The 22885-nt window shown below is 34.4% G+C and overlaps 1 long non-coding RNA gene across 2 annotated transcripts in view; it reads left to right on the plus strand.

The window, feature by feature from the left end:
* The first annotated feature begins 242 nt into the window (after positions 1-242).
* The window catches only part of LOC140696385 (uncharacterized), a 228415-nt gene continuing 205772 nt past the window's right edge, over positions 243-22885 (plus strand). For both annotated transcript variants that reach the window (XR_012072652.1, XR_012072657.1), the window contains exons 1-2: positions 243-421; positions 1467-1598. This is a non-coding gene — a long non-coding RNA (uncharacterized lncRNA). The remainder of the gene's footprint in view (positions 422-1466; positions 1599-22885) is intronic.

Genomic DNA, 22885 nt, shown 5'->3' on the forward strand with positions numbered 1-22885 from the left:
CGGCGCGCGAGCCAGCGGTGCTGTAGCGCGCGCCTCCTCGTTCTGCAGTGGGGCGCTGGAGTCACGTCCACGGCCGAGTGTTCAGCAAACCGCAGCGGCTCACAGCCACTCCTTCCGTATTTGTTTCCGTGTGGGGTTCGTCTGTGGCGACCTCACGAGAAATGGTGACAAGACCAATTAGCACCTGGACGGCCCGGAGGAGCCTTGCCGACGCCCTGACGGTGCGGCGCCTCAGCTGTACCCCTGGATCCAGTCAGGCCTGGGGTCCCTGTTCCTGCTCAGCAGCTTGGCGGGTCTCGGCTGCTCCAGCTGCAGGTGTTGCTCTAAGTGCTCCAGTTCTTCCTGACGTTCGGATAAGCAGTTTCAACTGTGCCTGCCTCAGCATCATTGAGAGCTGCCTGAGGAGAAGAGACAGTGTGAGGTGCGTCCAGGAGGCTGCGGCTTCCTCACCACTGGTCGGGGTCTGTGTCCTGGGAGCATCGTGCACCTGGAATGACTACTGTCCCAGCACGGAGGAAGAGGCAGTGGCCTCAGCTGTCCTGCTGGGACCCCCACGCCACCCCACGCCACCCCAGCCTAGGGAGCTACCCCAGGGGGTAATTCAGACCAGATGAGGCAGGCATAGGGGAGCACCTACCACCCATCCATCTTTGTTCTGTGGCAGCTCATCTACATGACCTAACACAAACACATCCGAAGGGGTAGAGGCCCCTGGGTGGTTAGGGGAGGATCTGGGACCACCCGGGTCCTAGAAAGCAGAAAGACCAGGGATAGGATGCCATTTCTCTCTGCTGCTTGGCACCCACCTATGCCGCAAACCAGTATCAGCTTCTTCCTGGAGAAGGTCACTCTTGTCAGCTCTTCCCATGGTAATACAGGGCTGGTTCCTACCCAACTTCCAGAAAGGCCTGGGGAGGGGGGCGGAGGAGGGATAGCACCCAGACATCCCCTTCCCCAGTGGGGTTGATTTTGTGTTCAGCAGGTCCTGCTAGTTGATCCCCGTGCATCCTGGGAACCATCAACCCACCTCTGACACTGCTGCACTAATTTATTCTCTGACAACAAGGTTTGCTTCTCAAAACCTATAACCAACACTTCTCATTTCTTATCGTGAGCACCCTCGGGACATGGCATGCTCTTCCCATTGGGAGATAGTGCAGGAAAGCATGGTCTGGCTAGCAACCTAAGGACCCACAGGCTCCTCCTGGTTAGCCCTAAGAGCTGTTTTTTCCAAAAAGCTACCCTCAGGCAGAAACAGCTGTCTCCTAGCCTGTGCTGCCTGGCCTTGCCAGTGTCAGCATCACTGTCCTTTCCTCTGAGACCAGTGCTACAGAAACAGGACCTGACCATTTCTCATTCCTGGGAGTGGAGTAGGTTGCTGGGAGCCCTAGTTAAATCTGTGTCTAACGTCCCCAACTTGCACTTTCATCCATGCACTTCATTGAAAATATTACTCCCTTTTGCAGAAACAAATTCTAAGGAAACAAGACCCAAGAACTTACCAGGGATCCATCTTGGGTCAGAAGGCCTCCAGGGAGGCACACTGTCTGGTCATCCTGGGCAGAAATTCGACTCTGGCCCAGCTTGGAAGGAACTGAGTAAGTAGAAGTCTGTGAGTCAGCATCTGAAGATGCAGCTACTTAAGGCACTGAGAGGCAGGGTTAGGGCTCTGCACTTTTTCTCTTGTAACACTGTCCAGTCACCAGAATGACCCACGCTTCTCTGTGCAACAAACATATGTAGAGCCCTGCTAAGTATCAGGTCCAGGGACTTCTACCCACTCCTCTTTTTTTTAAACATTTTTTATTAATTTATAATCATTTTACAATGTTGTGTCAAATTCCAGTGTTCAGCACAATTTTTCAGTCAGTCATGGACATATACACACTCATTGTCACATTTTTTTCTCTGTGATTTATCATAACATTTTGTGTATATTTCCCTGTGCTATACAGTGTAATCTTGTTTATCTATTCTACAATTTTGAAATCCCAGTCTATCCCTTCCCACCCTCTACCCCCCTGGTAACCACAAGTCTGTAGTCTTCTGTCCATGAGTCTTTAGATTCCACATATGAGCAATCTCATATGGTATTTTTCTTTCTCTTTCTGGCTTACTTCACTTAGAATGACATTCTCTAGGAGCATCCATGTTGCTGCAAATGGCGTTATGTTGTCGGTTTTTATGGCTGAGTAGTATTCCATTGTATAAATATACCGCATCTTCTTTATCCAGTCACCTGTTGATGGACATTTAGGCTGTTTCCATGTTTTGGCTATTGTAAATAGTGCTGCTATGAACATTGGAGTGCAGGTGTCATCCTGAAGTAGATTTCCTTCTGGATACAAGCCCAGGAGTGGGATTCCTGTCTACCCACTCCTCTTCAGCCTGTTCCTCAGCCCCACCTGTCTGCCACCCAACTCAGCCACCCTTCTGTAAACCTGGCAGGTCACTCAGTCTGTCAAAGCATCTAAGCCAAGTTTCTTCATTTGTAAAATGGATAAATATAGGGAAGTCACTGAGGTCAGCTTCTGGCCCTCATTACTGTGGTCTCAATCATGACTGCTTACTTCAGGAGCTATAGATTGTTGAGGAGAAGCCCCTAAAACATACTGAGCATAGGGTCAACACAGGACACGTAATGTGAGGTCTTCAACTTGACTTCTTAAAACAAACTGTCACCATAACTCCTAAGAAAACATCCAAAAAATGTATACACACACACACACACACACACACACACACACACGGAAAAAAAAGAGAGAGAGGGAGAGAGAGAAAGAGAAGGAAATCAAAACAGAATACTATCCGAAAATCAACAAGAAAGCAATGATGGACAAAATGAGGGACAAAAAGGTATATGACATACAGAAAACAAATAGCAAAATGGCACAGAGTTTTTTGATATTCTGCCAAAGGAAAGAAATTACTTCCTTCTCAGTAATCACTTTAAAAGTATGGATTAATTTCACCAATCAAAAAGCAGGGATTGACAGAATGGATCCAAATTCACACTGTCTATAAATGACTCACTTTGGACTCAACACAAGTTGAAGGTGAAAGGATATAAAAATAACCCATGAAAAATAGTAATCTAAAGAGACCTGAGGTGCTGAATATATAATATTAGACAGAAAACACTTTAGATTAAAAAAACTTGTAAAAGATAAAGAAGAACATTATCTATTCATAAAAGAGTCAATTCATCAAGATGTGACAATTATAAAGAAAATGCACCAAACAGCAGAACCTCAAAATATACAAAGCAAACATTTATGGAATTGAAGGGATAAACAAAACAGTTCTCTAATATGAGTTGCAGACTTTGATATTCTGCTTTCAATGATTGATAGAACATCTAGACAAAAGATCAGTAAGCAAATAGAGGACTTGAACAACACTGTCATCTAACTAGATCAAAAGAAATATATCTCTATCCCTATCTGTCTGTCTGTCTGTCTATCTATCTATCTATCTATCTATCATTTATCGAACACTTTACCCAACTAGAGAAGAACATGCTATCTTCCCAAGTGCACATAGGACATCCTCCAGGACAGACTATATGTTAAGCAATAAAACAAATTCTTGATACATTTAAAAAGACTGGTACCTTCTGCAACTACAGTAGAAAGCTGGGAATCATGAATGTAAGGAAAACTGGAAAATTCACAATTAACATGAAAATGAAACAACATTTTTTTTTACTATTTTAAAACTTACTTAAATTTTCTAATTTTAAAAATTATATAATGAGTTATTAATTTTTACAGCATGAGTTGTTATTTAAATATTTTTCCATGTACTGATTTACTGTTTGTGTATTTACTTGTTTATTTATTGCAGTATAATTGACTACAATATTTTGTTAGTTTCAGGTGTACAGCAAAGTGATTAGTTATTCATATATATTTTTTCAGATTATTTTTTATTTAGTTTATTAGAAGATATTGAATATAGTTCCCTGTGCTACACAGTAAATCCTTGTTTTTTATCTATTTTATATATAGTTGTGTGTGTCTATTAATCCCATGCTCCTAATTTATCCCACCTACCACTTTCCCCTTTGGTAACCGTAAGTTTGTTTTCTATGTCTGTGAGTCTGCTTCTGTTCTGTAAATAAGTTTATTTGTATTATTTTTTAGATTCTACATATAAGTGATATTACCTTATGTTTTTCTTTCTCTGTGTGACTTACTTCACTCAGTCTGATAATCTCTAGGTCCATCCATGTTGCTGCAAATAATAATATTTTATTATTTTCTATGGCTGAATAATATTCCCTTGTAAACACACACACACACACACACACACACACACACAACATCTTCTTTATCCATTCATCTATCAGTGGACACCTAAGTTGTTTCTATGTCTTGGCTATTGTAAATAGTGCTTCTATGAACACTGGGGTGCATGTATCTTTTCCAGTTAGAGTTTTCATCTTTTATGGCTATATGCACAGGAGTGGGATTGCTGAATCATATGTAACACTATTTTTAGTTTTTTAAGAAGTGTCCATACTGTTCTCCATAGTGGCTGCACCAATTTACATTCCCACCAACTGTGTAGGAAGGTTCCCTTTTCTCCACCCCCTCGTCAGCATTTATTTGTAGAATTTTAATGATAGCTGTTCTGACCAGGGTGAGGTGGTACCTCATTGTGGTTTTGCTCTGAATTTCTCTAATAATTAGTGATGTTGAGCATCTTTTTATATGCCTTTTGGACATCTGTATGTCTTCTTTGGAAGAATGTGTATTTAGGTATTCTGCCCATTTTTCTGATTGAATTGTTTGTGGGGTTTTGTTGTTATTATTGAATTTTATGAGCTGTTTGTATTTTGTAAATTAAGCCCTTGTTGGTTGCAATGGTTTGCAAATATTTTCTCCCATTCCATGGGTTGTCTTTTTGTTTTGTTTATGGTTTCCTTTGCTGTGAAAGAGCTTCTAAGTTTGATTAGGTCCTAATCAAATTGTTCATTTTTGCTTTTATTTCTTTTGCCTTGGGAGACTGATCTAAGAAAATATTGCTACAATTTATGTCAGAAAATGTTTTGCCTCTATTCTCTTCTAGGATTAACACTTTTCATCAACCAATGAGTCTAAAACTAAATAAGAAGAGATAGTAGAAAATACTTAGGTATGAAAATTAAAACATAGCATATCAAGACTAATGAGATACAGCAAAAGCAGTGCTCAGGGGAAAAATGTATATCTGCAAGTGCCTATATTAAAATGAATAACTCAAATCAATAACCTAACTTTACACCCAAGGAACTGGAAAAAGAAGAGCAAAATAAGCCAAAATTAGCAGGTGGGAAGGAATAATAAAGATTAGAGGGGAGATAAATGAAACAGAGAATAGAAAAAAAGTAAGAGAAAACCAACGAATCCTAGATTTGGTTCTTTCAAATGATCAACAAAATTGACAGATGTTTAGCTACATGGGAGAATGGCAAAAATAAAATAGCAAAATTATTAAATAAAAGTATAAAACTTGCATGAGTAACAGGATTTACCTCAAGGCATCTATTTTATTTTGTTTTGGTTTGTTGTAAACTCCACCACATAACTTTAGCACCCTCTTTTGGATCCAACTTTTCCCGAGAGTGGCATCTCTTATTCTCCCAAGAGAGAAAACAAGTAATCATCGTGTAGCTATGGAAAGAACAGCAATTCTGAATTCTCTTATGAACAATAGAAAAAAATTGAAAATGTGCTAAGTTTACAAAAAAATCAAAGCTGCAAAAGGCTCCAGCAACCAAGTGATATTTATCACCAAGAAATATTCTTGTTATAAAAAAAGAACATGGTGTTTAAATTTTGAGGAGAGGCATTTACTACCCAGAATTAAATCAGTTTTATAACTTGCAGGCTGCTTTAATCTGTCACAGGAAGGAAGAATGATGATTATGTATTACTGGTAGTTAAAGGTGTGGTTTTTAAAAACAATTATTTGAGTTAGGATGAACCTGAGAACATAAAATGGTCTCATGACCCATCCCATCTGTTATGTTTGGAATAGTCCTAGACAGATATATGGCATAATAATAAATAGTCTTCTAAGTTAATAAATTTATAAGTGTATTTTTCATTATCAAAATCACTAACTAGCATTTACTGAAAGCTTGACTCTAATGGCTATTGACCCTGTGAAGAGTAAAATTTAAATAGAATGCTTTCCTGCAAGACAGACATTGTAGTCAGTCATGTCAAATGGAGTGATTTTGTCTTGTGCAAGTTTTAATTTTCAGTGATTCTGTATCTGATAGATATATACTTGAGACAGAGTGGAATAGAGAATTGCACATGTTCAACATAAATATATCCAAGAATGATAAGAACTAGGATTTTATAAAACTGTCCAGTAATCTACAAAATATTAAGGTAAGATAATTAAATCACTAGAGATACAAACCACACAGCTGGGCACTCACATCATTCGTTCACTGGACACCTTGTTCCCGAACACGGCAAATATGATCACCACCAACTGTGTGACAAGATATCCTCTTCATGAACACCAGTGGCAGGACACATATATTCAGGCCTCTTTTGCCACACCTGACTCTGATATTATGCTACACCCTGAAGAACGTTCCAATGTGAAGAAACTCTTAATCTCTGTTTCAGTTTGATCTATAGTGATGTCTTCAACCAAGTTAGTTTTAGTTGCTCATGCCGTGACCACACGTCCTGCTCAGTTATCAGTAGCATTCTGAACGCTAATAAACATTGCCAACATCTATTGCATACTGGATGCCAAGGACTGTGCTAAGGTTTGGAATCTGTATTAGCTTATTGAAAAATAAAAATGAATGTATAAACTACGTATCATCATTATTCTCATCTTACAGATGAAAGAATAAGATTCATAAAACTTAAGACTTGCTAAAGAAAATAAAGGATAGAAGCTATAATTCAGAATTCAAATCCAAGCAATTGGATTCTTTTTATTATTATTATTGAAGTATAGTCATTTTACAATGTTATGTCGATTTCTGGTGTACAACATAATGTTTCAGTCATACATAGACATGCATATATTCTGTTTCATATTCTTTTTTATTACTGGTTACTACAGAATATTGAGTATGGTTCGCTGTACTATGAAGCAGATGGATTCTTGATCCAGCAATGCTAAGGCTTCACAGGCTTTCACTTAATCCCACAGTAACATGAAATGATAACATCCTGAAATTTTATCCTTGGTGTACTGAATCCTCAGGCCCATTATGCCATTTCTAAGTTGAAATTTTTGGTAAAATATCACATATCATTATCAAACTGAGGCTCTCTCATAGAAATAAAGATACATTCAAGTGTCCTCAAGGACAATTTTTTTTTTAAGGACAACTTCTTAAAGAACATGTCTACAACTGCATCTTTTAGTTTTGTTTATTTCTAATTATTTATTTGTTGTTTTTGCTGTAACAAGTCTCCATTTTTCTTTATAAAAATACAAATGTTTCCCACTTCTGTTTCACAATTTGACAGATAAACTTAGCTGAATTTACGAATCAAGGAAAAGAGCCCTCTAATATTTTTTCAAGTCCATGGGAAAGCAGAGAATGGGCAAAGCTTACCCTTCTCGCTCCATAAAACATGGTCTCCCTTGTTTCTCTCATCTGTACTGCTGCACCAGCCTGATGTGTAAGGGGATAGTATTTTTTGCCACTAAGAAAGGAGAAAAAGTATCAGGAATGGCTACCAGTGCAATCTATTCTAGAAAAGCAATCTTAGACCTGATAAAGAGGACATTCCTCACAAAATAGTGCCATCATTGAGGTCGAGATTCAATAACCACATCCAGAGGAGAAGCAGCCTTAATGAAGCAGCAGAAACATGTATAGAGAGCTGTTAGACACCCCTCATTCTATCTGAGTCATAAAAATATTTTGAAAGAATTAAGGTAACAACCTAAAGAGGGACTTGCTTATTCAGATCCAGTTTTTAAAACAGTCAAACCATAGAGCAGAACAGTGTTATTTTGTTATTTTGTTCTGTCTTGTTTAAATTTTCTTGTTTTGAACAAAATATGCAAAACAGTTTTAAGTGTCTTCAGCATTTTTATAAACATCATCTATCTTTGTTTTGGTATTTCCTATGCTACTTTTACAGTTGTGTGAGAGTTCTCTCTTATTTGTTCTTCAATACATTGCCAATCCATTATTTGTTTATATAACTTAATCAGTCAGTTTGTCAGGAGAGCCACACTTATTGATACACTGTATCTCAATCCATCCATTAATTAATTCAACTAGTAAAAGTTAGACGCTTCTACGTTTCAGGCACCATAATAGGCTTTAGGTAAGCAGAGATAGTAAATAAAAGACGAATCATCCTTCTGCTTAGAGAGTTTACAGTCTAGGTAGTCTGATGTTAAACAAATAATCAAACAATGAATAGTTCCAAGTACAAGAAGAGCTATGATGGAAAAAATCCACTGAATATGGATGTTTATTGGAGGGTTTCCAAGGAAAATCTGTCAAGGCACATATATGAAAAATTACAAGAAAGCATACGTTTTGAAAGAGAAAACAGTATTTCAGGTTGAGGAAATATAAAGACTCTAGAGTAGAAATAGGTATTGTATGTTCAATAAACTGAGAGACAAATGTGGGACAAAATTCCATTATTTTCACTAGCCATATAAAGACTGTCTCCACCTAAACCTGCCATAAATAAGCATCCAGCCAGCAGGAGAGTAATAGCATCCTTATCTAAGATGCTTCTGAAAAGGGTCAATATCTCCAATAAGAGTTATGGTCATGAACATTAGAGAGAGAGAGAGAGCGTGTGTGCTCAATCCTTCTAGAGCTCTTTACTGTTCATTGAGGAGTGGCCAGTTTAAACAGTTGCCATTTTTGCTTTGATCCCCAAGATTTGACTTCTCTGCTAGTTTCCCATACTTCCATACATATACCCCAATACAGAAAGAGAGGTGAGAAAAAAAAGAAAACTGGAGCCTAGCACTGAAAACCAAAAGTAGGGTAAAATGCTGATCTATCATATCAGATTTCTACTAATTCAGTTCCTAGGGCTGTATCTTGCCTGTAGCATGTTTACATTCTTTGCGCAGGATTCTCATCAGTGCACGTTAAAAACAATTTCTGACTAGCATCTCATAGTGCTGCCTTCCACCAAACTTTCCTCCTTGATTTGTTAACCTAGCTTCTACCATACCTGCAAATGAATGTTATTTCCTCAATTTGATTTTAATTATCATGTAATACTATTGTTCTCTTTGTAAAATTCATCTTCATTCCTGTCTCCTTTCCTCTTCATTATTTTCTTCTGTTCCTTACTCTTTTTAAATTATAAATAATTATTATATTAAAAGCCCTGCGGTGTTGATGTGGACCACCAAGTGTCTTTTCAAACTCTGAAGCTATTCTTACTTAAATAGTTTCTTCTCCTTAGCCTCTAAAGGCTAATTTCCCCTTTGATGAGTCATCAGCACATGGGGGTCTGGGTCACAGTGCTTATGTTTATTTTAGGTATGGCCCTATCAGTGTGGGGATTTCATCATTCTTGTTTTCATGTTTGTTTTACTTGTCAGCATAGGGCCAAGAAAATCTGTATTCCTTAAACTTTTTCTATCATTTAGAGAATCAAATTCTTAGAAAATCAATAATTAACAGATATTAATCTATTAGTAGCCTTGAATTCCGAAACTTTTTTTACATACATAAAATATTACTATACTAATCACATACTATCTATCCAGTATTGGATAGGTGGTCTGCCATCTGTTTGCACTATAATCTGTTTCTCTCTTGCCATCTCTCTCTCCATTCCCCCCTCTCTCTTGCTGATTTCTGAATGTTCTTTATGTTGCCATCTCTTTTGACTCAATTAAAAGGCTACTTGGCCTCTACATCTACCAGCTTGCTTCTGTAATTTCAAATTATATTCCTTCTTGGCTCTATTGTTAGGTTTTACATAATTTTCAAGTCATTTATTTCATAGTTTATAATGTGTGGTTAAAAATCTCATTTTTTTGATTTACAAACTAAATATTAGATAAATTTCCTGGTTTTATTTTCTCTAAACTACTGGTAAACTTTTCCACTGTCATCACTCTTCTCTAGCAACTATCACTTGTATATCATAAGTTATCTCATGTTTGTATGTGAAACTTCTTTATTATTCAGGTCTAGTTTTAGTTAAAATGATTCTGTTCTTTATAGTCTTATAGGAATACGTTAACAGTTATTATCTATATGATGGAAATTTAATATATAGATAATAAATGAATATTTGTTAGGGTTTTTGTTTTGCAATGACTAATCAGTTCTCTCTTGAAGGGGAAAAATAAATGTCTGTAATAAATAGTATCAAGTAAAAGCACTGACTTAAACATTGAAAGAAGTGAAAGTATTTATAAATAAGATTAGACTATGGAAAGATAAAGTAATATAATAATAAAATAAAGAGATAATATAATATATAAGTGTGCTAATTTCCTATTGCAGCTGAAACAAATTACCACACATTTCCATAGAACAACACAAATTTATTATCCTTAGTTCTGGAGTCCAGAAGTCCAAGATAAGTCTCACTAGGCTAAAGTCAGTGTGTCAGCAGAGCTGGTTCTTTCTTGGGGCGCCCAGGTACTCCTTATTCTTTGCTCTTCCAAGCCTCTAACGTCTACCTGTTTCGTTGACTAGTGACTACATCACTCTAACCTCTGCTTTCATCACATTTACTTTTCTTCACTCTGACCTTCTTATGAGGACCCTGTGATTTTATTGGGCCTATCTAGATAAATAAAATTAACCTTTGTCTCAAAATGCTTAACTAAATCAGATGTGCAAAGTATCTTTTAGTATGTAAGGAAACATTTTATAGGTTCCAGGGATAATGACATAGGCACACGTGTGCAGACATTATTCTGTAGTAATATATGGGACACTTTTTAAAAATTAAAAGCAAAATGCCAATGTTAAATTTTATTCTTTTCATGGCAAGCGACCACAAATCACAGGTATATATACACTAAAGAGTAATTTTCATAGTTTTCTTTAATTTGATATTATATTCACTTCCATTTGAACTTCACAGAAATTCTAGTAATATGTGGGGCAAATTCTATGATTCTACTCTGCAGTGAAGGAAATAGATATGGTATATTCTAGTTACTTGCTTAGGTAGCATGTATAATTGTATAATTAGAGGCAGGTTTAGGGCTAAAATCCAAATTCTTAAAACCTAGTCAAGTGTATTCCATATTATTTTCCAGTATTGTTTCTTAAAAGAGAAAATAATCAGCAACTGTAAGGATAGAAAAAATGTCTAAAAAGCCTAATCCCAGTAGTACTGGTTCTTCAAGTTGGAAAATACTTCGTGTTCACCTTTGTAACCACAGAAGTGAACACAATGGCTGATACCTAGTAGGTGCTTAAATAAAGTCAATAGAGAATAATAATGGACTGAGAATTTAGACGATTAACATGAGTTTATTTGTAATTTTCCCTATATATTTGATTTATTTAGTACTGATATACAATGTTTAGTGCAACTAAAATATTCATTTAAAAAGGAAATATTAATACTTTCCCATGATTATTTTATTTTGCTTTTCTGGTTGGACACCTTCCTGTACATTTATTTCCTGCTGGAAGCAAAACATGAAAAATCAAAGTCAGAGTAAAACCGAAAGCCAAAAAATAAATAATCCTTACTAGATACTCTAGATTTAGCTGAGGTTCTGTAACATTAGCTGCACCCTCACCAGGTAGTTATGATGGACAGTTCCTTCAAAGATTCTCTGTATTCACCTGATATAATTGGTTTGTGTTGGAAATAAAATCAATGCAAACCTTAAGACTTTCATCACAGAACAAAATGTTCAGTAAACCAATTTCTCCAGTTTGCCTGTGATTTTCACTGCAGGTAACAGAGAGCTTTTTAAAGATGTGTTATCTATTTCCCCCATGAAATTCTATTTCAATCCATAGTATATTGTATGTCTTTGTTTCCTATAATCCTCAAGTGTTGAATGCCTTTGGTACCTCCTCTCATCAGAGCATCATGTACTTTCTTATTTCTCTGATTCTGGCATTGGCCATGAGTGTTGGTTTGGCCAGTGGCTTAGGAGTGGTGGTGGCGTTTTCAGAAGCTGTAAATGTGCTTGTATGGTTTGACCTGGCCTTTGCACTCTCACTATTCTAGAAGAGAACTGGTCTTGGGTCACCACCAACCAATGAAGATAAAATATACATGATAGACATGGGCTCCACCCACAGGCTGGATCTAAGCTGAATGTAACCACTGCTTGATGCAGAGCTGCCCGGTCAAGCCCAGCTGTCGTTACCCAACCTTCTTCCAACCCACACACCTTGAACATAAGAATAAATGTTTGCTGTAATAAACCACTGAATTTTGAGTGATTTTTAAACAGTGATTTTTGCTTTAAAAACTGACTAATGAAACAGTCTTTCCAAATTAAACTCAAAGTTCTCCCAAGCTGCTAGTTGATTCCTATCCCCATCCCCTCTCCCTCTTCTCATAGCCTCTGACCCTAGCTTCTGTTATAGCAAAGCTACATATCATTTCCTTTAAGTTCCTTTCATAAAATGTTTAGCGAAAGAGCTGACATTTAGAGATAATTTGAATGTATTGAAAGATCTATTATTTGCATTATTTTTTTTTAATGAAAATCTGAAGACAACCTAAATGATGAATTAATTTTCAGGCTGTGACTGCATGATATGCAGTATCTTGCTGAATATATTACTTTTTTGCTATTGGTTACAAAGTAAAAAGTGCACTTTTGGTTTAGACAGTCTTTCTTCTCACCTATTGAATTCTCAAGTTTATCTTCCAGTTCCATAAGTGAGGTAACATAGACAAATGATAAATGAGACATATTGATTCATCATCAATGTTATACATTTACTTCACCAACTTTGAGTCCTTGCTCAGACTTTACACTGGGTAGATTAGAAATAATAAAGAAGTTCTCATTTTAAGTCATAAATCATTTTATTACATTAATTATTTTTAATGAATACTATAAAATTTCTGCTAATTTTCCTATGTATTCACTTCTGTGAGTCTGCTGATTATATATGTTGACTGTTCTTCTGCAAAGAGTTTTCCATTTGCTAGGGCAGAATATATCCATATTTTGATGGTCATTCTCTAATGAGGACTAGCAAAGTCATATGCAAACCATTTATTTCCCAGCAGCACTTGTATTTTTGTCATAAAAATATTAACCCCCTTCCCCTGTTATAGCTGTTACTTTACTCCTGTGCCCTAAAGGACTTGTATCTAGTACCCACCAAGTTCTAGTTTTGAGACCGTTAATCCTTAACTATCAGATTCAGAGATACTACTTCTTACAAACATTTTTTGTTAGATTGGAGTAATATAACTTACTCATGCAGTAGTTCTAATTATTTCTAGAAGATTCCAGGTAAAGGAATGATATTATTGCTCATGTTTAGATTGCACACATAACCTCTGTGAAATGATTGGATTATCATATACTTAAAACCCTCCCACTAATCAAGCACGAGAAGCCAAAAAATATACACTGCACAGATGGGCAGTTAATTTCTTTCCATTGAGCTTGCAATGTGCTCCATGATGTTGCGACAGCTGTGATGAGAATGGTGGTTGTCCCTAATCTATGCTTCATTTAACTTCAGGAATTCTAAAACATTGCATTGTGTAGAAAATAAAAATGTATTTTAAAGCAATGGAGCTTAGTGTCCTGAAGCAGCATTTCATTTTTAACAACTGAAGTTTTAGTACAAATGTTGGTAGTTGTATATTTCTTTCTTCTGACAACTTTACCATCAACTTAGATTGTATTTCATCACTAAATACATACTGTCAACCTAGTCCTAGACACCCTATGAAAATCAATGGGATTTTGATGCAGTAAATGGAAGAATTGTACAGTAAATATTGTGATTCAATTGTTTACCACTCAAGTTTATTTTTCAAAGATACTGATAACACCACATTATATTTGTATAGCACTTTTTATATTCAAAATCATTTTCCTGTCAAATGGGAATAAAAATGATTGTCCTAACTTCTTTACAGAGCTGATGTTGTGATTACATGACATAAAAGACATAAAAATGCTTTCTAAAGTAAAGAGTGCTATAAGAGATATGGGATTATCATTGTCATCATGCCTGAGGAGAATTTTAGGCAGTAAAAAGTGCAGAGGCTTTGAAGCAAGACATGGATTTCGGTTCTGGTTCCATTACTTAACAATACGTGTAAAACTTGGTAATTTCCTTCCTTTTTCACTGAGCCCTAGTTTTTTTTGTGTGTAAAACTTTTGTATAATTGTAAACTAACATATATGATTATAAGTGTGTGTGTGTGTGTGTGTGTGTGTGTGTGCACTTGAAAATTATATGACTTTATATATGGAAAATGCATAGTTCAGTGTTGGGTTAATACATGACAGTCATTTAAACATTTTAGACACCATAAAAGCCATTATTTTAAAAGTGTAGACTTTTAAATACTGGTATAAGACACATTTTGACAACAGATATTAAGGGCCCACATTAAATCCAAGAAAGAAGAGTAAATATAATTATAATGGTTAAAGGAAACCATGTTCCACTTGTCCTCCATTTGGTATGCCTATATGGTATACTTACTATTTCTGCTTCGACAGAGCCATTTGAAGATCATATTTCTGGTGGATCTGTAATTGCTAGATTATGTATCGTAGATTATAATTCCTTTGGAAACAATTCGTATTAAATGTCTTAGAAGTAATTCAAGACTCTCCCATATCATCCTCTTCCAGTCTTCAAGAATTGCTCAATTCACTTCATCCGCAGGTAGTAAGACGGTTGTTCCAGTTTTAGAAGAGTAAAATGTTTGAACTACTATCATGATGGATAATATTGGTATACTTAATTAAAATTTGGAAATACATAGTTATGGTGCTTTTTGAGACTTCCTGCAATATAACTAGAATAGTAAAAATCAGCAGTTATTTTCTTTTTTGAGATTTCTTTTGCTGTTACATTTTTCTTCTTACATAATGGAATAGAAATAATAGCAGAGTTCATTTTTCCATAGATGGTGCTCATTAATTTCCTGTGTTCCCTTAATTGGAGTCCATTTCCTTTCCTGCTTTCTCATTTCCACAAGTCCCGAGGGATGTTAACCTAGGCCTTCCTTTAGAAAGGAAGCTCTGTCTTTTCTTTCATGTATTTCACTTTCTTTCTCGCCCTTTTTCACCATATGTATACCATACTATGGGAGCTATTTTCCATGACATTCTGCTTAACCTAATGTCCCAGGCTCAAAGGTCTGTGATTCATGAACTAAATTCTCCTTCACTCTGGTGTGTAGGATATGCTTGGATCAATCATTGTATCCTTTCCCTGTTCTCCATTTTCTATTCAGCATTCAAGCTTTAGTCTTTATTATTATTACTTTTTACTATTTGATGTAATTTATCTTTTATTTGTTTACCTGTTTAATGCCTACCTCTTCTCTTTTTCCACTAGAATATAACTCCATGTAGGCAGGGGTTTTTATAGTTTATTTTCCTGTTGCTCAGAGGAATGCTGGTAAGTGCCAGGTGCAAAATAAATAATGTACAAATAAGTCAGTAAATAAATATAAAGCTTGAATTTGAGTTTAGAGAAAAGACATATTTCCAGACTTTGGCTTGCCCAGTATAGGAGAGAGGTGGCATGTTCATGCTCCAGCTAAGCAAGCTGGAGGTCTACCATGGGGTAAGCCAAATCCTAGTTAATATTAAATTATTGCTTTGCCTTCTTTGTGATTGTCTCTCTCAGGATCCTCACAGTTTATGCTACTAAGAACAACTAGGCAAAAGATCAAGATAATACCACATTGATATTACTACCTAATAGAACATCAATCCATCATTTTAAAAAATAACAGTTTTCTCATGATAAAAGAAACTAAAATCATTTTACAAAACAAAAAATGGAAATGTATAGGAAAATTATACATAATTCTAAAATATGGGAAAATAAAATTATACTACTTTTTATTTCAGGTATTTTTCCTAGGTATTTTTATTTTTTCTATGTCAAATTGGTTCATAATCTTTGTTAATGTGATTATTTATGCCATGATACCAGGAGAGTTGTCCCCCATTATATGCTTATATAACATGAATACTAAAGTTTACATAGGGCACCAGATTATCAACCATATCACATTTAACCAATTCCCTGGTGTCGGGAAATTGCCGTGTTTTTGTTTTTGTTTCTTTACTGTTTTGAACTCTCATTTCTGTAATTTGCTATCAGTATTTGATTAGAAATTATCTAGTAAAAACCCTTTGATCTTACAGAGAAGAAAAATTAGTTCTATGAATGTTTAAGCTAATTAAGCATCATATTTTAAGACTTAAAATTTGAATTTAAGCTCTAAATTCTTATTTCAGTACTCCTAAAAAATGCACATGGTTATTAAAAATAAGTTACATTACTTATTTTAAATTAAGTTAAATTATGCTCTGGATTTTTGATGTTAATAAACCAGCTGGAATAATGGTAGAAACTTGTTATAACTGTTAGGGGAGTTGTGAGTCATAAATTTTTTCAAATCAAGATCTTTATTTTTAATGAAAATTTATAATGAAACAAATATTTATAAAATTATGTCTAAAGTAAATCAACAATAAAAGACTATCCAAAGGTGGTGAAGAGGATGACTTATACATAAGCAAATGACCCTGATGTCTGGGAATGAAGGAAGAGGCCACACTGTTGGAGAAGAGTGAAAGGAGGGCTGTGGGCATTGTATTCATCCTTTTTGGTTCCTCAGCCTATGTCCTTGAGCAAAAGATTCAGTCAGGCATTACCCTGTTATATTAAATGGATGAAACCAAAAAGATTGGGAATAAAATAACCACATCCATTTAAAAATGGCCTCAGGTTTCAAGATGATTTAAGGTAATAATGTATGTTTTGTAATGATGCATTATACATAGATATTTATGTATATATCAATGTGAGTGTCTATATGTGTGTATATATATTTCACAATGTTATGCAGACACACACATATATATAATATACATATTCCCCAGAACAACTTTATAATTTTCTAGGTTTAAAAATACTTATCTAGACTGAATAAAAAATTTTAATAGTATTACAATATTTTAATTCCACTGTACATTATTTGACGAAGTTTAAAGGGAAATGATAATTAAAAGAAAGATGCTAGGTAGTGTATTATAAGTAATAATTTTAAAAACACTAATTATTAAGGTCTTTCTGTATATTGTGAGTGAAAATGATTACAGTTTAAACCAATAGTTCTTTTAATTAATTTTAAATTATAATGAAAACACCATAGATATTCTTATGATATTCATATTAATATCAAGTGAATAACTGTAGATGGATGTTATAACAATATTTACCAAAGGAACTAGAGGAAATAAAGTCTTAATTTTTAAATGTTACTGGTATATTTTTAATTTTTAATTCTACTTAAATGTGAACAAGCATGCCTGAAATTAAACTGAAAGTGGTCTTCAAAGCCAAGCAGGTGTTCTGGTCAATAGCTCAACTTTATTGAAATTCAGTGAGAGTCTTGAAAACTAATTAAACATTTGAAAAAGAAACACTCCCCTATGAAAGCTTCACTTTTTCTGTGAAGCCTTTTGGAACTGCCATATTCAGAGGTGGAAAAACTAAACACCTGCTTTTAGGGACTCATGAATGTTTAATCCTGATGAATAGATTACTCCAGTGGGATACAGGCAAACAGAGCAGATCAAGTAGACATGAAAACAAAATACTCCCTATTCCAGAGATATGTCCTTATGCTTCCTTCCTTCAATCATTCTATTTTTCTATTTATTAATATTTGAATTTTCTTTTGTTCATGAGTATATATGTATGCATATATAGTCCTACAAAGTTATGAACATATATATTAGCCATAAATAAGAATATTTAACATGAATTTTAATTACTTTCTTAATCTGTTAATAATTTACACATGTTAATTAAAATTGCATCCAAATTACAAATTCTTTCAATAGCTGGAGTTAATCCTAGGAAATAATTTTTTCTAAGTATAAAATATAATACTTTCACTAAATAATGAATTCTTAGAATATATCTTAGGTAAGCCTAAGTAACCTTTGGAAAAGGTAAGAGTCATACCCTTGATGGAATATTTTATTTGCATGTAAACCAGAGATCTTATTTGATTTGAACAGAATTGACATAATCACACAAAAATTGTAAAAAGTTAACATACTTTGCAGGTTTAGAGGATAAAGAAATTCCGTATGAACTATTAGATAGATAATAGATACATACATATATACATATATAGATAATAAACATTTCTACTTAGATGTAAACAATGCAATTGAAATCAATTAGATTGTTGTGTGTTGTTTTCAATTTACAGTCAGTCCCTCAGTCCATTAATTCTATATGCATCTAAGTTAGAAAGTACAAGTAAAAATTAAAAACAAAAATACATTTGAACAAATACTTAATTCTTCAACAGTCTGGTATGACTAACTGTTAAGTGTGCACTTGAAAATGTTCTATCAACTTTTCAATATCTGTTCTACTGTAATTGAATATCTGAGTGCATTTTAAGTTCTTCATTAGCAAAGGCATAAGGAAAACATTTAACATCATTTTTCTACACCTTAAATGTGGTATTCCATTTGGGTTGTGTAACTGAATTCAATTATACAGTTACTCTGCTCACTGAGTGGAAAACTAGGGCTAGTGAGAGCAACTATAGGTTAGAATAAGGTGATACAGAGGTGTCTAAAACTGCAGAAAACTCACAGCCACCAAAAATTAAGACAGCAGAAAAGAATACTTGATTCTTTTCCCCTCATACCTCAGATTCTGCAGCCCCACCATCCAAATGTATATTGTATTTGTTCCTTTGTTTTCATATCCACCATGGGTACCTCCAGAGTGCACTACTGTTCCTTATATATGATTACAGCTCTAGCCTCCTTACTGTTCTACCTTTCTTCCTTTTTCCGTTCTTGCCTATATACTCTCCACAGAAGAGCTAGAGTGAATTCAAATATATATGTTTCAGATCACATCAAACCTCTGATAAAATAACTTGACAATCAGAAAAAAAGCCAGACTCCTTATAGAGGGTTTCATGATCTTTCCCTGGAATATAATGGACTCAAAACTAAAAACAAGAAACAACTGAGAGACTTAACAACATGGATTAATTCAAAGGCATTATGCTAGGGACCTACTGTATAGCCAAGGGAACTATATTCCCCATCTGTAAAAGCCTATAATGAAAAAGCATATGAAAAGAATATATATGTATACATATATATATACATGTATACACACACACATATATATAACTGAATCACTATCCTGTACACCAGAAACATTGTAAACCAACTATAACTCAATTTTTAAAAAGTACAAAGGCATTATGCTGATTGACAGAAGTCAATATCAAAAGATTACATATTATATGATTTCGTTTATATGACATACTGGAGAAGCCAAAACTACAGTGACAAAAAATATTCAGTGATTGCCAGAAGTTAGGAGTCGAAAGAGGGTATAATTTCAAAGAAGCACCAGAAGGGAGTTTCTGGGGGCAATGAGATCATTCTATGTCCTGATTGTAGTGGTGATTACAAAAATCTATACATGTGCTAAAGCCTGACACCATAAAAGATTTAAATTTTGTATTTGTTAATTAAATAATAATCAGTTCCAGTTTTTCAGTGGGCGAAAGTAATTCTGTATTCTTGAATAAATTATTCAAAATTCTCTAGCCAGAGTTTCTTTATAAATGAAATGAGAACAATGCTATTATTTTTAAAGGACTGATACCTCTAAAATATAAAATGTTATTTCCTTATTGTATCCTTCTTTCTTCTTTGTTTAGGCTTATTTATTCAGTAAGTATGGAGAGGTATATTATTTATATTTCTCAGGAGAGTTCAATTGATCTACTCATTTTTGTTAATGCAGTGTATGCAGTTACCTTGTTTTTGACAGGGAATCAATTTTGTTGGAATCTGCATGGTTTTATGTAACAGAATGGGTGCTCTGCAGATGATAGATAAAAATTAGAAGTTGACATAATTACTAAGTCTTTTTCTATAAAAATATAATGACGACAGACTAAAATATTCTAGTTGTATTTTTCAAAGGTGATAAAGGTGATAGGCTTAAGTAAGCAATTAGAAAATAAATCAAGGAACTGTCCTAAAATTTAATAGGCTATACTGAATCATATTTTCCTAATTCAAGTATAATAAAATGTCTTGACTTTTTAAAAAATTACTGGCAGTGCAGACATAAAATCCCTTTTCAAAACAATGATCCTCAGGTGTCATACATCTGAATTTAGCTAGATACCCGACATGTTTATTCAGTCTTCTTGCAATCAAAAGGAACCATGTGCCTCTCACTGATTTAATATGAGCGGTGTAGAATACCTCTGCAGTGAAGGGTGATTATTATATTTCTTTCATGAGTATGAAAGTCTCATAACTCACAGACATCACAAAGTGCCTACGGAGTTTGTGAGTTATTAAGGTCAGCCATGGGAATAAAGAAGATAATCACTTTTTACCGGTGAAATATTCAATTTATTTTATGAGAGAACTTTTTTATTGATTACCACTTCAAGGACGGCAAAAACTAATAAAGAACCCAGGGGACTTTTTTGTCCATTTGTCCATCATTCTGGGACCTCCTGGACTGTACACTTGTAGTTTTAGTAATGGTCACACAGTGAAACAATAGCAGTGAAGAATAAAGATTTCTTTCATTTATTTTGTGGATATTTTTAATATTTAAATATAAAATGATAGTTCTCTGTCTTACTAATTATTTTCAGGGAGTAGGAAAGAAACAAAAAAACTCAGAAAGACTTACTAGTGTGACCCTAGTCAGTGTGAAATAGGGATGTAGTTTCTGGGCTTTCTGAAATAAGCTTTCTTTGAAAACCAAAGGCAGTAAAACATAAAAATCAAGGACTATTGAGAAATTCTTGACTCCAATATGTGAAATCCATTTTAAATATGAAATTCATTTTCATAAGGTTATTTCTGTAAAGTCACCAAGCAAAACTCTAAGGCTGTGAATACAGTAAAAAATTGAGCAGGATTAAAGACTTAAATTTCCTAAATAGTAAATGATGCAATACGTGTGAGAAAATGTGTGTTTGTGTTTGTCCTCCTCACACTTATTAAGACTATTTAAAATCTATGACAAGAAAGAATATTATGAGGGAATAATTAAGCAATCTCAGAAACCCATGTCCTTTATATCTTATTATTTATGAGGATGACTGTTTTTCCTGTAATCACTCATTAATTGTTGATTCATTCAACTTTTATTCATTCATTTCACAGAAGGTTCTCAGTTTCATTGAGAATAACTTCTCTCTCATAGTTTTTATTCCCTGGGAATAGTTATATTCCTTATCAATATTTAAACAACTCCAATTTTATTTCCTCAAATATTTGAAAATGAATATCATTTTCTCAAATTTATCTTTTTCATAGCAAAATGCCACAACTTCAAAATTTCCTTATTTGATTTAGTTTTGAGTTCCTTCATCACTCTATTTTTCTTCTCATTCAGTTTAGTTTTTCTTACAATGATATTTTAAAATTGAAGTTTCTGTGGCATGGACATACAATAGATGTGAAATTGGAATATAGCCAATATCTTATAATAACTATAAATGGAAATATAACCATTAAAAATTGTGAATCACTATGTTGTATACCTGAAACTTACATAATATAAATCAACTATACCTCAAAAAAAAAAAAGGATAAAAGAATAAATAAGATGGTTTTCGGGTTTGCATCCTGCTGCCACCTGGAGGGGAGAAGAGAGGTCAGCCGAATGAAGCCTGTGAATCAGCGGAAGTGTTGGAGCTGAGAAGAGAAATAGGCACAGAGAAGCAAGGACTCACTCTCTTGGGTAAAAACAGCTGTTGGTGGGAAGTGCCCAGTGATGGGAATCTCTAGCTTAAAAAAAGTCCCTGAAAATACCATGAAAGAAAATCTGGCTTTAAACAGTTGACATCCTGGAAGACCTTAAAAGAGATTTTGAGAGTCCAAGTTCAAACATCTTATGTCCCTTTCATTCCTCCCTTCCCATATTCCTTCCTGTTCCAAAGTGATGAAGCAACATCCTTCATATGTTCCCTAGTTGTAACTTTATTTTGATATGTTTCTTTAATTTCAATTTTTATTTCCTTTTATAAGAGGATGACTATTTATTGTAGTCATTGTTTTATTTATTTGCCATCATACATATTGCTAGACTCTGGTTTTGAAAAATCTAGGGGTTCACTATTTTATCTTCCTCTGTCTTCTGTCTTCTGAAATCTAGTGTTAAGGAAAATAGACATAAAAATAATTTACATTTTGCTTGGTTATGTTTTAGGTGATCTGTTTGTTTTACTTGGTAAATTTTATGGCTAAAACATCGAAATTGCATATACAAGCACTTTTAACAAAGTTCACTTATATTACATATCATTTATTCACTTCTTCATGACATTCTTTTCCCTTTCTGGGTCTATCTTATTAGTAACTCTTTATGACTCCTAAAACTTATTACTGTATTCTTTTTTAATAGTTCTAATTCTGTTTTAGGTGTTAATAATTTATTTTTTAATTCTGTAAAATCATTGTTGCTTGCCCTCACCCCCTTAATGCCTCCTTAGGCATTATCAGACATGTTTCACTTCATTCTGTTATCTTTTATTTTTAAAGCAATGGATTATCCTTTTTAATAGGACACAATTATGAAGTGGTTTCTACATAAGATTAAATATGTTCTTCTTGTGTCTTTTCCAAAATACATTTCTGGTTTTAATTTTTTTGTTCCCTTGTTTATCTTTTAATA

The sequence above is a fragment of the Vicugna pacos genome, chromosome 1 (assembly GCF_048564905.1).
Source record: "Vicugna pacos chromosome 1, VicPac4, whole genome shotgun sequence".
Taxonomy (NCBI): Eukaryota; Metazoa; Chordata; class Mammalia; order Artiodactyla; family Camelidae; genus Vicugna; species Vicugna pacos.